The sequence below is a fragment of the Eretmochelys imbricata genome, chromosome 2 (assembly GCF_965152235.1).
Source record: "Eretmochelys imbricata isolate rEreImb1 chromosome 2, rEreImb1.hap1, whole genome shotgun sequence".
Taxonomy (NCBI): Eukaryota; Metazoa; Chordata; order Testudines; family Cheloniidae; genus Eretmochelys; species Eretmochelys imbricata.
In genome coordinates, this window is record NC_135573.1 from 165693595 (window position 1) to 165708813 (window position 15219).

A 15219-nucleotide genomic window follows, 5' to 3' on the forward strand; every position below is an offset into this window, starting at 1 on the left:
GAGAAGAGCAATGAAAATGATAAAAGGTCTAGAAAACATGACCTATGAGGGAAGATTGAAAAAATGCATTTGTTTAGTCTGGAGAAGAGAAGACTGAGAGGGCATAACAGTTTTCAAGTACATAAAAGGTTGTTAGAAGGAGGAGGGAGAACAATTGTTCTCGTTAACCTCTGAGGATAGGACAAGAAGCAATGGGCTTAGATTGCAGCAAGGGAGGTTTACGTTGGACATTAGGAAAAAACTTCCCAACTGTCAGGGTAGTTAAGCACTGGAATGAATTCCCTAAGGAAGTTGTGGAATCTCCATCATTGGAGATTTTAAAGAGCAGATTAGACAAACACCTCTCAGGGATGGTCTAGATAATACTTAGTCCTGCCATGAGTGCAGAGACTGAACTAGATGACTCCCGGGGAAAAAAACCTCCAAAAATTTCCACCAAAACCTGAAATAGCTGGATTCTGAAATGCTGCTGCAGCACCCATGGGAGTTCCAATTCCGATGTCTCATGCTTAAGACCCTGAGAAAATTGTGGATTTTTTTAAATTCACTGCAGTGTCATGGTTAAATGTTTGAATTTAATGGAATATGCATGGCCACAGAGTCTTCCCCAACTGCTGAGATTTTTCCAACAGTGAGGAGGTGGAAGTGGGCATGTGGCTCGTAGTGTGTGGCAGTGATGTGTCGGAGCAGCAGGAACTTAGCAGCTAGTTTTATTCTGTGCTGTCCCCGCTGAACCTGCGAGGGACTGTTGTTGGGTAGGCTGAGACAGGGGTCCTAATTGCCCTATTGTCAGCACCATCTCCTTGTGCCTACTGGCTAGACAGAAAGCAGCTGTGGCAACCTGGGCTGGAGCTGAGTGCCGTGCGAGCCGGACCCTGATCCCTCTCCCATGCCTACGCTGTTCTTGCTGCTCATCCACGTGGTATTAATAAACTGGCCATCAGTGAGACACTGCCCCCTCCCCAGCCCACCGCACCACCTTACTTCAACTGACCCACCACCACCACACCACCTCCCTCAGGATGGGACTGGGCCTACCTGCCTATCTGCCACTCCTTACCCTGCAGACCCCTTCTGGATGTGGCTGACCTGGCTCACCTCCCCCTACCCACCTGAGATGGGACCAGCCCAGGCCACCATTGCCTTGCAATGGGACTGGTCGGCTTGCTGACCTAGCCCATAGACAAGAATGGGGACATGAGGCACCAAAATTGCAACTCCCAAGAAGCAGTGTGGCAGCATATACAAATCAAAAATATCTTGATTGGAACATTTCAGGTTTCACCAAACACTTTTTTTGTTTTCAAGCATTCCATTTTTTGACAAAACATCAGATTTGTGCAGAAAGCAGACACCTTTTCACAGACAAAATGTGTTTAATGAAAAACTCACTTTTCCATCAAGATGCAGGTTAGACAGAAAATTTTCAACAAGCCCTACTTATTCCCTTTCTATTCTCCTATTCAACTCTGTATTCACCCAGTGTGCAAAACACTTTCAAACAATGGGACAGATACTCAGCTAGTGTAAACTTGTTTAGCTCCATTGACTTCAATGGAACTATGCTAATTTACATCAGCTAAGAATCTAGCTCACAGTTGTTTGCTTTGCAGTGCCCAACAACCCTAGAAGAGAAATCCTGCATATAAATTATAGAACAAGGGAACTTTTTGTCTTTTTGAGTGGTATCATGATCTTGTCTTCATCAAGGGGTCAACATTTTTAAATCAATGAATGATTAATATCATCCCAACTAGTCCTCTATCCTGCAAAAGGCCTCTTTAAATTTTAAGTATTCTCCTGGCTGAAGAGAAATGTAATAAAAAAACATTCTTCCCTACTTTGAATCTGCAAAGAGGATTATTTTATACAGCTCACTATCTTTTTATTAAAGTTTGGCCTACTAAAGATCCAAAAATAAATTTTAAAAAAAGTTATCTTCTCAGATGGGTAGGGTGTGGAGCAAAAGCCAATTACTGTGGTATTTTGGACTTTCATCAGTTACATGAAAGGTTGGAATTGAGTACTGATTGAGGGTTAAAATCATGGAGCATGCGATAAGGATGCTGAAGGAAGACAAAATGAAACTTAAGCAAAGTGTTTGTAAACTTTTTTGAAAATAATTGGTAAAAATCCCATTGATTTCAATAGCAGAAGGATCAAGCCCTAAAATTTCCCATTTGCCATGACAGTACCTTAATATACTGTATGTATTTTAATTTGATCATAAACTAGCAGTATTAGTAATTATGGGGCAGAGCTTCAGCTGGTATAAATCAGTGTAAGAAAAGATCTGATTTAAGGGAAATCAATTTGCATCAGATGACAATCTGGCTTGCAGTTACTTGCCTCCATCTTCAGAAGGGCTGTATCATATATTCTGCTCATTAATAACGCTGAAAAGCAATTGCTATTTAAAAGATACCTTTTTGTCCTCTGTGTCTTAGCATCCATTAAGCATGCTATTTATCTTGTACAGATAAAGTATCCTAGAAACAGTGTCAAACTCTGCAGTTATTTATGTCCTGAGCAATTCAACAAATTACAGTTGGCTGTAAATCAGCATAGAATTTGCCGCACATACTCTAGGCCAGTTCTGCTCCTTTGCCATTTAAAATTGTGTACATATCAAGTTTACATATCTGAATTCAAACAGGGAAACAGAATCATTCTATTAAATTCCATGTAAGTCTAATATTTTGGGACTTCTTTTCAATAGATGAAGTCACAGTGGAGATTGCAAATACTCCAATACATTTTGACTGATGGTATTCCAGCCTGCATGTGGCCATAGGTAGCATAGGTATTTATTTTGCTACTCTTTCATTTACTATATGCTGGGTTGTTTCACAGTCTCCCCCAATAGTTGAATGCTCTTATCCAAAATGTATAAAATCCACTTTCAGAAACTTCAACAGGAGCCCAGTGGCAGGGAAATTAATTTTTTTGGCTTCTTGTTGCCTTAATGTATTACCCAATTTTAAATACATGGTAATTTCCTTAATTAAAATATGCCAAATGAATGAGATTTGTTCTCAGTTTTAGTGTGATGTGAGTCTAAATAGATACATCATCACTGATTAGTATTTCAGTAGCACTTAAAAGGTCCAACAGAGATCAGGGTCCTGTTATGTTAAGTGCTGTACATCCTCATAGTAAGGGACAGCCCTTGCCCCCCGAAAAACTTAAAATCTAAAAAGACAAGACAGACAAGGGATGGGCAACACAACTTAAGCAAAATTCCCATTGATCTCAGTGCAGCTAGGATTTTTTCCAGTGAATTTAGTGACTTAACCAAGGCCACACACAATGTGTTTGCAATGATGGAAGCTGAACCCAGTTATTCTAAATCATTGACTCAACCACAAAACTACTCTTCCTCATGAGATGGGCTCAGGGTCTATTGGAACAGAATGGTATTCTTGTACAGTGGAGATTCTGCTTTCTGGAAATGATTCTGATAGTTTTAGCCAGTAGTTTTCAAAACCAGAGATCCACAGAATCCTTCTCAGGCTTCTTCAGAATTAAGGCCCTGATTCAAAAGTCCATCCCTATTTATCAGAGCATTTAAGCACATACTTAATTTTAAATACATGTTAAATCCACTGAGGGATGGATTTAAGCATGTGTTTAAATGCTATGCTGATCTGGGACCCAAGTATTGTGAGAGCCAAGCAGTGCAGAATCCAAGCACTCTTTCTTAAGAAATGCTCTACAGAATCCAAAAATTGACTGGTCTCACAGCTCTTCTTCTCAAGGGGGGAAAGCTAGAAAAATGCATAGAAGAATGAAAAGTATCAGCAGAATTATCAAAAGGAACTTTGTGCAACAGTTTCAGTTTATTGTAGTTCAGATTAAGTGGAACACGTGGCTTTTTTGCCACAGTGCCATAACTTGGAAAAGACTAGCCCTATGATGTCGAGCCTCATAGTGCAGTTAATACTGCTCATTAAAATAGGCAAATGTGTTTTACTACTACCAGCAGTAATTATGTACTGAAATGTTCCATCCAAATCAAGTAGCAGTGCACATGTTGTTATGACAGCTAAATTTACAGCAGAAGATCATAATCAAGAGAATGGAAAGGACAAAATAAAGCATACTGTCACTTTGATTACTCAGTAGTTAGATAATAGAAGCCCAGAATGGGACTATCTGAAGAGCAGATTTAAAAGGTGCAAAAGTGAGACTAAATTTAAATGAGAAAAATTCTAATCTAAGTTTTGGTAAAAACATAAGTGGAGTAGCACCTGGTGGAATTTAGACAGCTCAAGAGCCTGTCTAAAGTTACAGCATCCTCCCTAGGCTGTACCACTCCTGCCTGGTCCTGACCTGGCACATTCCTCCCTCCACTGGCAGGACTCCTACTCTAGATCTTAAGGGGGACGGGGTCCTGAGAAGGCAGCGTGTGAAGTGGGAATCCTCCCCCATCAGTAGCCTGGGTGAATACAGTCCCTATATGTCACTCTGTCCTTTTTACCTGTGCGTGTGTGTCACACACACACAGACAGACAGTGTCTAAATTAAGTGTAGCCACTCCAGAAGGAGACCCGTTATAGCTCATTGAAAACCACTGCTCAGTGGACAGCGGTAATAAAAAAAAACAAGGTAAATACAATGTAGAGGGCCTAAAAATGGACTAGAAAACAATACTGAGAATATTATATATACTGATGGTACATCTTCACCTTTCACACTGCTCATGTCTCTAAAATATTATACAACAAAAAAAGAAGTCCAGAGGCAGGTGGTGAAATTAATTGGAGGCATGTTAAGACTTCTACATTAAGAGCTAGATACACAAAGGGACTTAAGTGCCTAATTGCCACTTTAGGTGCCTAAGTCCAACATTTCAGTGTCACTGACATTCACAAGTCCCCCCACTCAGCCACCCAACTCATTTGGCACATAAATTGCCTCAGTAAAAGCTCCCTCTGTGCCTAGGTGTCTGGGTATGTGCACTACAGCTTCATTCTAGGCATCTGGACGCCTAAGCTCCACAAAAGCAGAAGGTAGGCAGAGAAACACCTATCTTATCTGCAGGGCCCAATCTGGAAGCCATGTTTGAGGCTGTCTAGCAGATTGGGTCCCATTCAAAATCTGCCTAGAAGAGGCACTGCCTACCTTCAAGCTCAGTGGTAGAGCATTCAGGATGTGGGAGACCCAGGTTTAAGTCCCCCTCCACCTGATAGGGAGAAGGGTTTGAACAGGGATCTCCTACTTCTCACAGGAGTGCTCTAGCCACTGGACTATGAGATATAATGGGTCTGAGGCTTCCTCAATCTCCCCTGTTGAAGTTGTTCCACTTTGGATAACTAATTAGAGAGTTATTGCAGCAGGGAGAAGGGATACTGAGTCTCCCACCACCAGGCTACAAAGTCATCCTTGTCTCTAGACCAATGGACTATTTCAGTATTTATACGTGGTAAAGCCACTTCAACAGGAGAGACTGAGGGGGGCCCTCATCAGAATATCTCAAAGCCCAGTGGTCAGGGCACCCATCTGGGAGCTGAGACCCATTCCTAGGCACCTGTCTCATCCCAGGCATTACATAGAGAGCCTCGACAGCAAACCCAGGCTTTGTGAATCTCAGAGTGATTTACTAGGTGCCTAAAAGTTAAGTGTGATGATGCTGAGTATCACAATGCCTAAGTTCCTTTATGAATCTAGCCTGAAGAATAGGACTGTATAGAAATAAAATGATTGGGAGGGAGTGTGGTAAAATATAAAATAGTGAATGATACATAGAAGATAAATTGGACAGTCTTATTTACTGTTACTCATAATGGAGAAATGAGCAGACTGTCATTGAAAATGAAAGTTAATTTCTTTGCATCGGTTTGAAACACTTTTTAAACAATTTGTTAACCTGTGGAACTCATTGTTCCATAATAACTGAGGTAAAGAGATTAGTAAAATTATAAAAAGGATTGGGTAAAATTTTCAAAAGCACCTAAGTCCCATTTACAAAAGTTACTTTGGCACTTAGAGCCTCTCTTAAGCACTTTTAAAAAAAATTAACCTAAAATCTTTATATGGATGATGATAACATCTGCATTCACAATAGATCATGTAGAAATGTATAATGGATGGAAACCCTGATGCTTCGTGGTATCAAACCACCCTAAACTGAGCCTCTTGTTCCAAAATTTCCCATTTTGTGGTTTCTTAAACTTTCTTCTGAAGCATCAAACCCTTGTCGGAGACAATTTAATGAAGCCTATGGACCATTGATCTTATTTGTTATAGCACTTCCTATCTTGCTAAGAAACACAGGACATAGTACGTTATATGTAGTCATTCTTAGATCTATCATCCCCTAAAGCAGTATTCAACCAGCATCAGGCAACCAGTTATTCATAGATCCATAGAGTTTAAAGCCACAAGGGACCACTAGATCTTCTAGTTAGCCTCCTGTATATCACAGGCCATTAAATTTCTCCCAGTTACCCCTGTATGGAGCTCAATAACTTGGATAAAACATTTCTTCCAGAGAAGCATCCAGTCTTGATTTGAAGACCCCAAGAGATGATGAATCCATTACTTGCCTTGATAGTTTGTTCCAGTGGTTAATCACCCTCACCGTTTAGAAAAAAAAAAGCCTTATTTCCAATTTGAATTTTTCCAGCCATTGGTTCTTGTTGTACCTTTCTCCACTCGATTAATGAGGCTTTTAGTACCCAGTATTTTCTCCTTGTGAAGGTATTTACACACTGTAGCTTAGTCATCTTGATCTTCTTTTTGACATACTAAACAGACTAAGTTCTTTAAGTTTCTCACTGTAAAGCATTTTCACTTGCCCGCAAAACATTTTTGTGGCTCTTTTCTGCACCATCTCCAATTTTTCAACTTCCGTTTAAAAATGTAGACACCAGAACTGCACCCAGGTTTCCAGTATTGGTCTCACCAATATTGTGTTCAGAGGTAAAATCACCTCTGTACCCCTACTCAGTCCTCCGCTGTTTAAGCATCCAAGGATCACATTAGCCCTTTTTTGCCACAGAATCTCACTAGGAGCTCATGTTGAGTTGCTGTTCCACTATGGGTATGTCTACATTGCAATTAGACTCTTGCAGCTGGCGTATTTCAACTGACTCAGGCTTGCAGGGCTCGGTCTAAGCTGTTTAATTGTGGTATAGACATTAGGGCTTGGGCTGGAGCCCAGGCTCTAGGAACCTGCAAGGCAGAGGGTCCCAGAGCTCAGGCTGCAGCCTGAGCCCAGAAGTCTACACTGCAATTAAACAGCCCTGCGAGCCTGAGTCAGCTGTCACAGGCCACTGTGGGTTTTTAATTGCCATGTAGACATGCCCTAGGACACTTAAATCCTTTTCAGTCACTGTTTTCCAGAATAACGTCACACACACTGTATGTAGACTCATAGACTTTAAGGTCAGAAGGGTCCATTATGATCATCTAATCTGCCTCCCTGCACAACGCAGGCCACAGAATCTCACCCACCCACTCCTGCAATAAACCTCTCACCTACGTCTGAGCTATTGAAGTCCTCAAATCATGGTTTAAAGTGTTCAAGGTGCAGAGAATCCTGCAGCAAGTGACCCATGCCCCATGCTGCAGGGAAAGGCGAAAAACCACCAGGGCCTCTGCCAATCTGCCCTGGAGGAAAATTCCTTTTCAACCCCAAATATGGCGATCAACTGAACCCTGAGCATGTGGGCAAGACTCACGTATCGCCTGTGTTCCTTGTTACTACAGGTGAAGCTTTAGATTTGGCCGTATTAAAATTCCTTTTGTTTGAATGGGCTCAGTTTACAAAGCGAGCCGGATTGCTTTGTTTGACTGACCTGTCCTGATCATTATTTACCATTCTGCCAAACTTTGTGTTACCAGCACATCTTATCTACAGTGATTTTGTGCTTATTTCCAGAGCATTGACTGAAGTGTTGAATAGCCTCAGGCCTAATACCGATCCCGGGGACTGTCCCTATAAAAAATCAGGACCGAAGCAACCCCAGTCGATAAAGATTTGACTTTAAAATCTCAGTTAGCCAGTTCTTAAGCAATTTAACATGTGCTTCATTGATATGAAGCAAAAGTGTTATTTTGTGGAGATGTATAAATATTTTGATTTCCTGACTGATTAGATGCTTATGAATAGGTCTGGGAGCAGCAAATGATGGTTACCCTCAAGCAATAAATATTTAATTCTTGACCCTAATGAGTCCAATTAAAGGATTCAAAATTAAAATTACATTTTACCAAACATTAACATTACATAGTTTGTCTTGTGGTGGCTTTGCCCATTTTAAAAATTGGAATTTAGAAGGATTAAGCATTGCAGCGGCAGAATATAGTACTGTGTAAGAGTTCCTATAAATGGTTTTTTTAAATTAAAGCCATTTGTCATGGAAAGTAATTCTTAACTGATTGGTTGAATTCCCAAGACATTAATTGCATGGCACTAGTTCAGACATCAACTGACAATAGTTTGATTAGTTATTTGAGAAACATAGTAATTTTATACAGTATATTAAATCAATTGTTTCATTCCAAGGAAGAACAATCAGGCTTTAAACGGTGAAATGGATTGATCAAGAATTTATTTGAACACAAAACATCATTCTTCAAAATATATTGAAAATATGCTGACAGTGGGCTAAATAATTAATTATAGTTTTAATATTATGGACTCTGTTCTGATTTGGGAAGGATTTAGATGTATTTAAGTTCCTTAAAATTTTACATTTTTTTAAATAGGATGAAGCAGTTTGTTGTGGATTAATAGTTTATGTTTCCTCAAGATTACACTTAACGTATTTGAAACAATGTGATTTATTTGATTAATTGAGCTCAACAGAACTGCTTTAGTTTTATAAGAGGGGGTAGCACTTAATATTTGATAGCCTCAAACATACGTAAATCCTAAAAAAAGACAATTACACTTTAAGGCATTGCTCCCAGATCTCTCAGAATACAGCTGTCAGGGGATACATATTAAACTTGGGCCTTGTCTACATTACAGAATTTTCTTGACAAAAGGCAGCTTTTGTCAAGAAAACAGTGAATGCATATACATTGTGATGCAACTTTTGGTGGCAAAAATGCCTTGTTTTGGTGACAAAATAAAACCACCCCAACGAGAGACATAAGGCTTTTTGCGCAAAATTACAGCTCTCATTCTGGTGTCCTTGCACCCTAGTGCTGGGGCAAGCTCCACACACAGTTCCAAGAAGATGGCTCTCTGCATCCGAAAGTTCTGCAGCCATGACTCGTCATCTCACACCTGCATGACGATACGATCCCACCATTCAGTGCTTATTTCCGAGCCCAAAAGTGACAGTCCTCCGTCTGCAGCTGTTCCGTGAATGCCAAAAGCAATCGAAAGTTACCCCTACCCACATCACACAGCATGTCAGGCAACTGGGAGTCTTCCTCAGTTAGGAACTTCATGATTAACTGCACTGTCATCCGCAATATCTTCATGACAGTTATCAGAGCATAGGAGAGCAGTGCGGGATCCCTCCCTTCTCACAAAGATGCCAGGGTACACAGCAAACAAAGGCCGTTGAAAAGTGCCATGACAGAAAGACGGAAGCCCATGAAATGCTGGGAGAGAAAACAATGCATCCTAAGACATTGAACCGGTCCCAAAATATGCCGTGATCCACTCTGCCTTCCCACAAGATCTAGTGGCAGAAGGTGTCGAGCTGGACTGTGAGACAGGTACCCACAGTGCATTGCTCACACTGTTAATGATATTGCCCCAACTGTGGACATGCTCTGCCAAAAACAGGCGCAAACATGAACGTGCAATACTGATTTTTATGATAGCACTTTTTGAGTGTTGACATGACTTTTGTTGACAAAACTCTGTGGTAGACAAGGCCTTATTTATTCAGTGTGGGATGAGATTCTGTGCTATACTTAGTGGTGCTGGACTTCTCTGGGAGCTTTAGAAACCCCTGGAATAATTTAGATAGCCCTGGGGGCCTGACTAAATTACAGCAGCCTCCCCAGGCATTTAACTTATGGGCTACAGCACTGCCTAGAATCTCCACACACTGGATGTTGCAGTCCTGCCCTCTAAACACCCCTCCCACCCCTAGCCCTGACCTTTCATGCCGCCATCTTCAGGGCCATGCAAGGAAGTTGTTGGAAGGCAGCCTTAGAGCTGTCCTCTGCAGCACCTGTGCAGGGAATCCTTCCTATATGGAACCAGAGCTTTTAGGGCCCCTTTAAGCCACTCTGGTCCTTTTATCTGCCATGATTTGGCCAGAATGGAGTGAGGATCTTACTTGTGGCACTGATAGGGTGACCCGTTGTCCTGATTTTATAGGGACAGTCTTGATTTTGGGGTCTTTTTCTTATATATGGTCCTATTAAGACCGCCACCACTCCCTTCCCAATTTTTCACATTTGCTGTCTGGTCACCCTAGGCACTGATCCTGAACAATCATTAGTTACATTTATGTTCTATTAAAAAAGCTTGTATTGGAGCTGTGGTTGAATTTGGTACCTTTGGATCAGATTCTCCATGTTAGACCTAGTGTGTGTTTGAAAACCTGTCCATAAGTCTGTCTTTGGTTTACAGTAATACTAAAAACTAATGCACACATTAAAAAAACCCTTCAAACAATGTACAATTAAAATGCCTATTATCTATAATTGTAGATTATAGCCTACCACAGTATGTTACTTACAAGCTATTCATCTAGATATTTTTAGCATTCACGAAGTTGCTAAATGCATTTTTCAAGGTGAGGAGACATTTAAATTAATTAAGGCAATGGAGGCAGGGATTTAGCACTTTAAATTTTCAGGCCAAATTCAACTTTAGTGCAACTCCACTGAAATCACTAGCATTTCACCCACTTGCACCGGGGATGAATTTGTCTCCGAGTCTCTTGAGTAAATCTTTGTATAATTTATAAGTATTTTTCCATAAGAATTTTGCTTGTTTGTCCCGAGTAAAGGTCTGGATAGAAATAACCCATCCAAATGGATCACTTAACTCAACTTCCTTTTTCTGCGCCGGAACACATATTACTCCATTTTAAAATGTATACAGTGTCCTTGTTTGTTAAAATGCCCTTTGTAATAACCCCTAGCACTTTGACTAAATTACACTATGTGCCCATTTTGTTCATGCTTCGAATTCTAATGTCCCTCAGTAAAGGCTCTGTGTATGTGTGGTGAGTAGATCAGGTTGGAAATTTTTCATCAGAATGATTTTCTGAGGAAAAGTTCCCTTTAAGCAATAACAAATTTTCCACATGAAAAGATTTAGATGTGCCTCCCCCACCCCCTCCAAAAATCAATTTTTCTTTGAAAAAGAATTAAATGATTACTCCCCAGCTGCCTGCCTGAAGGCTCTTGTCAATTGGCTATAGGAAGAAAGAAAAATGGACAAAAACTTTCTGGAGATGCAGAGAGTTAGGTGCTCAGACTTTTGGTATTCCCTGAGCTCCACAACTGGAGAGACCAAACACACCAACTCTCTACTTCTCCAGCCTAGTGCAGAGGCGGAGGCATGGAAGTCAGCCTCTGTGCCTCTTTGGCAGCTGTGCTGGAAGGCTCTTGTCAACTTTGCTTGTAGGCAGAAATTGCAATTAAAAAGAACTGATTGGCTTGTTCCCAAAACAAAATTTTTCTTGAAATTCATTCCTACAAAATATGTGTTTAACGTTTTGTTCTGGTTCAGGATTTAAAAAAAAACAAAAACAGAAATATGATTTTTTTCCACAGAAAGGGATTTCTAGTTTCCATCCAGCTCTTGTAGTGAGGTACAAAGATTTTATCAGTATGATTTCGGGATGGTTGTATTAGTCACAAGAGCTGAAACCCATGAATCAATTATTTAGAATCTTAATTGTTAAGGTGAGGAGGATCTAGTGTCCCCAGTCTCTGTTAAGCTAATGTTCTCATTTTTAGAACGATACTCTGGAATTGATATTTTAACCTTGCACTGGCATTTACACCTGTAGAAAGTAGGTATCAAATGTACCATTGGTGTGAGTGAGTGGAAAATTCTGATTTGGTAGTGTTTAACCTCAGTGCAGATACAAGTGTAACTTTAGCGCCCTCGTGGTCAAGATGGAGTCTGCTCAGCAGGCAGCTCTGGCCAAGAGAAGGCATGTGCAGGAATACATCATAGAATCATAGAATATCAGGGTTGGAAGGGATTCCTGAAGGTCATCTAGTCCAACCCCCTGCTCGAAGCAGGACCAATTCCCAGTTAAATCATCCCAGCCAGGGCTTTGTCAAGCCTGACCTTAAAAACCTCTAAGGAAGGAGATTCTACCACCTCCCTAGGTAACACATTCCAGTGTTGCACCACCCTCTTAGTGAAAAAGTTTTTCCTAATATCCAATCTAAACCTCCCCCACTGCAACTTGAGACCATTACTCCTCGTTCTGTCATCTGCTACCATTGAGAACAGTCTAGAGCCATCCTCTTTGGAACCCCCTTTCAGGTAGTTGAAAGCAGCTATCAAATCCCGCCTCATTCTTCTCTTCTGCAGACTAAACAATCCCAGCTCCCTCAGCCTCTCCTCATAAGTCATGTGTTCTAGACCCCTAATCATTTTTGTTGCCCTTCGCTGGACTCTCTCCAATTTATCCACATCCTTCTTGTAGTGTGGGGCCCAAAACTGGACACAGTACTCCAGATGAGGCCTCACCAATGTCGAATAGAGGGGAACGATCACGTCCCTCCATCTGCTCGCTATGCCCCTACTTATATATCCCAAAATGCCATTGGCCTTCTTGGCAACAAGGGCACACTGCTGACTCATATCCAGCTTCTCGTCCACTGTCACCCCTAGGTCCTTTTCCGCAGAACTGCTGCCTAACCATTCGGTCCCTAGTCTGTAGCGGTGCATTGGATTCTTCCATCCTAAGTGCAGGACCCTGCACTTATCCTTATTGAACCTCATCAGATTTCTTTTGGCCCAATCCTCCAATTTGTCTAGGTCCTTCTGTATCCTATCCCTACCCTCCAGCGTATCTACCACTCCTCCCAGTTTAGTATCATCCGCAAATTTGCTGAGAGGGCAATCCACACCATCCTCCAGATCATTTATGAAGATATTGAACAAAACCGGCCCCAGGACCGACCCTTGGGGCACTCCACTTGATACCGGCTGCCAACTAGACATGGAGCCATTGATCACTACCCGTTGAGCCCGACAATCTAGCCAGCTTTCTACCCACCTTATATCAGGGAAAGTCCCTTCCACCCCAGGGGCACCTGTTCCAAACCCCCCAGAATGAACACACACACACACATACTGGAAAAGTACAATGGATATAACAAAGGGAAATATTTATTTACAGAGGGATGAGAGGAGAAAAACAACAAGGGGAAATATAAGGGGAGCAGTAAAACAGGGTTGCATCCAAACCAAGGCCCCACAGGCCCAGTGGTACCACAGTTTGAAAGGGCAGACACTGATCAATGTGTCTGCACACAAAGTTCAGAAGGCCTGAGCAAAGTTCCAGTCCAGTGCTGAGTCTTGGGTGCTTCTGATCGTCTTCGGCACTGTCAAGGTTCCTCCCCCACTCTGAACTCTAGGGTACAGATGTGGGGACCTGCATGAAAAACCTCCTAAGCTTATCTTTACCAGCTTAGGTCAAAAACTTCCCCAAGGTACAAAATATTTCCCCCGTTGTCCTTGGACTGGCCGCTACCACCACCAAACTAATACTGGTTACTGGGGAAGAGCTGTTTGGACGCGTCCTTCCCCCCAAAATACTTCCCAAAACCCTGCACCCCACTTCCTGGACAAGGTTTGGTAAAAAGCCTCACCAATTTGCCTAGGTGACTACAGACCCAAACCCTTGGATCTTAAGAACAATGAACAATCCTCCCAACACTTGCACCCCCCCTTTCCTGGGAAATGTTGGATAAAAAGCCTCACCAATTTGCATAGGTGACCACAGACCCAAACCCTTGGTTCTGAGAACAATGAAAAAGCATTCAGTTTCTTACAAGAAGACTTTTAATAAAAATAGAAGTAAATAGAAAGAAAGAAATCCCCCCTGTAAAATCAGGATGGTAGATATCTTACAGGGTAATTAGATTCAAAAACATAGAGAACCCCTCTAGGCAAAACCTTAAGTTACAAAAAAGATACACAGACAGAAATAGTTATTCTATTCAGCACAAATCTTTTCTCAGCCATTTAAAGAAATCATAATCTAACACATACCTAGCTAGATTACTTACTAAAAGTTCTAAGACTCCATTCCTGGTCTATCCCTGGCAAAGACCAGCATACAGACAGACACAGACCCTTTGTTTCTCTCCCTCCTCCCAGCTTTTGAAAGTATCTTGTCTCCTCATTGGTCATTTTGGTCAGGTGCCAGCGAGGTTACCTTTAGCTTCTTAACCCTTTACAGGTGAGAGGAGCTTTCCCTTGGCCAGGAGGGATTTCAAAGGGGTTTACCCTTCCCTTTATATTTATGACACGCCCCCCAAATCTCAGCTAGGGTGAAACACTGGCTGGGATTTCTTCCTGGAGCTCTAGGAAAAACAGAGTTAATAAGACACATGCATCTCTAAATATACTACCAAGTACATAAAGACTAACAATATTTTCCACATCTCAAGGACGATTTTAACCAGTTGATTCTGGGAAACTTTCACGGGAGAGTGCATCAGCCACTTTGTTAGAAGCTCCTGAGATGTGTTGGATGTCGAAATCAAAATCTTGGAGAGCTAAACTCCACCGAAGAAGTTTTTTGTTAGTTTCTTTGATGGTGTGAAGCCACTTCAGTGCAGCATGGTCGGTTTGCAGGCGGAAACGCCGTCCCCAAACATATGGGCGTAGCTTTTCCAGAGCGTAGACAATGGCATAACATTCTTTTTCAATGACTGACCAGTTGCTTTCCCTCTCAGACAGTTTTTTGCTGAGAAACACTACAGGGTGGAATTCTTGATCAGGTCCTTTCTGCATTAAAACTGCTCCCACACCATGCTCGGATGCATCTGTGGTTACTAGGAACGGTTTGTCAAAGTCTGGGGCCCTTAGTACAGGGTCAGACATGAGTGTCGCTTTAAGCTTGTTAAAGGCCTTCTGACACTTTCCGGTCCACTGAACAGCATTTGGCTGTTTCTTTTTGGTTAGGTCTGTCAGTGGGGCAGCGATTTGGCTGTAGTGCGGTACAAATCGTCTGTAATAACCGGCCAAGCCTAAGAAGGATTGAACCTGTTTCTTTGACTTTGGGACAGGCCACTTTTGGATAGCATCCACTTTGGCCT